The sequence below is a fragment of the Epinephelus moara genome, chromosome 3, assembly GCF_006386435.1.
Source record: "Epinephelus moara isolate mb chromosome 3, YSFRI_EMoa_1.0, whole genome shotgun sequence".
Classification (NCBI taxonomy): Eukaryota; Metazoa; Chordata; class Actinopteri; order Perciformes; family Serranidae; genus Epinephelus; species Epinephelus moara.
Genome location: NC_065508.1, coordinates 268,781 through 271,199, shown reverse-complemented (window position 1 = coordinate 271,199; position 2,419 = coordinate 268,781).

The following is a 2,419-nucleotide window of genomic DNA, read 5'->3' as shown; positions in this document are numbered from 1 at the left end:
CCTCTCTAAAGCAAGGCCCTTGCTATATATATATATATAAAAGCATAATTATAAGGCTACGAAAACCAAACGAATTTTATTTTATAGCGATTATACACTTGTATAAATATATTAATGGGTAGAATATTCAGATTCAGATTCAGATTGACAATAAACCATGCCAAATATTACACACTGGCCCTTTAAGGCTCAGTCAGATAGAGTCAGGGCTTCACATCTGAACACGTTATTTTAAGAATCCTCACATCCCACTGACCACCAGTCTCTGTGTTGCTAAATACTTCAATAATTAAAACAGTCCAGTGTTAATACGCAGTAGACTCTGTATAGTTTATGATGAATGTATTCAGTCTGTGACGACTAAACTTCACCATCAGTCACACGTGTTTTCTGTTCACACAATAAACCTTCAAATCAGACAAAAACAATCTTAATCTCTGAAATTCAACAAAAGTGAAAAGTTTATCTAAAACGTCATCTTGTTGAGTCGACATCTGAACCAATCAGCTGTTAGATCAGGTGAGAGCCAGGCGGTGCAGTCGGTGGAGAGCAGCTGCAGCGCCTAGCTCTAAAAACTGCGTCCGCCTCGCTCTCGCGGTTTTATCACCGTCCACTTTTGTAATACGTCAGAGCAAGTCGGGATGAAGTCGGACACAAAACTAACTGGCATGCACTGTGCGCCGATCGCCGGTGATTGAATCTGCGCAGGCCTGGCTCATCTCGAACGAACCTTACGTCTGTGGACCAGAGTCTCAGGAGGGGTGCGTCTTTAGTCAGGTGAACCAAACAATCCATGATGGCTGAGTGCGAGTGGACTGCTCAGCCCTTAGATAGCGAGTGTGCATCAGTGCAGGCTTCTGATGAGCCCAGCAGGAAGCGCAACATCACAATGGAGGAAACAACGTACAAATGAAAGCGTTCCGTCTTTCTACTTTGTAAAATATTTTAGATCAAACACACACATTTGTTTTCTTCACACTGACTTCACAGTCCCAAACAAACTCACAGAATGTTTGGTGTCAAAAGATGAAAACCTACATGTCCATATGCTCAAATAAACTATTTCAAACTGTATAAAAACTCCCTCATCCCATTCTCATGATTTTTAAAAAGAAACATAATCATGTGTTCACAGGGACAGAAGAAGAAACAAAACAGTTAATCAATCTACGAATTAAAAATGAGTCTCTTCATTCTTGTTCCTCTTATCCTGTGAAACATGACAGCTTTGTCAGCAGCGCAAGCGAAGCGTCTGTCTGTATCCATGGTAACATCTGCTTCCTTCTTCCGGTAGAGTGGCGAGGGCGTCCCATGGTTTGGCTTCTCTTTTATACACTTCCCCTTAAAGGGATAGTGCACCCAAAAATGGAAATACAGCCATTATCTACTCACCCATATGCCGAGGGAGGCTCAGGTGAAGTTTTAGAGTCCTCACATCACTTGCAGAGATCCAAGGGGAGAGGAGGTAGCAACACAACTCCACCTAATGGAGGCTGACGGCGCCCCAGATTCAAACGTCCAAAAACACATAATTGAAACCACAAAATATCTCCATACTGCTCGTCCGTAGTGATCCAAGTGTTCTGAAGCCCCGACATAAAAAGTTGTTTGGAAAAACCTCATTTGAACTCTGTTTTTAGCCTCATTGTAGCCTGTAGCTCTGACTGCCTCTCTGGGCACCGCGCTCACGTGTGTGCGCTTGCGCGAGACCGTGAGACATGGGCACTGCCTTCATGTGTGTTCACGTGCTTTCGCTGGTCTCGCACGCAAGCACGCACATGTGAACACATGAACTGATTCATGTTTATTTCTGTTTGTTTATCTTGTCTTTACGTGACGTCACAGCCCCCACACAGAAACATATTTTTATTATTATTAATATTGTTGTTATGATGTGATGTGATGACGTCAGTCTGAGGGGTAGAAAATAAGGAACTTTATATAAAAACAAAACATCGTCGTACTGATCAATCAGTGTGATTGATACTCTGCTCTGACTGGCTGACGGTCGCTCTGTCATCACACTGATTATTGATTTTAATTCAGTCATTACTGATAACTAATATCAGTCAAACTAACTCAGTGCTTTTATTCTGAAGGTCTCAGGTCTGTTTAGTGTTATTGATCCACTGACATCACACTTTATTGATCTGTGCACACAAATCAATTATTTATTTATTTATTTATTCACTGACTGATCAGATTATTGATGATCTGATTCATAATATCTGTCAGGTGATTCACTGATGAATTACTGATGAATTTTATGTTGGCAGGTTTGGCTCATATTTTAGCTTATTGATCAGATATTGATGATCAGAAGAAAGCTGTTTTAAAAAAAATCTTGTTTGTTTTATTTTATTTTATTTTTTTTTAATGAGGCCTCTGTGAATCAGAAACTGTTCTATTGATCAGATAT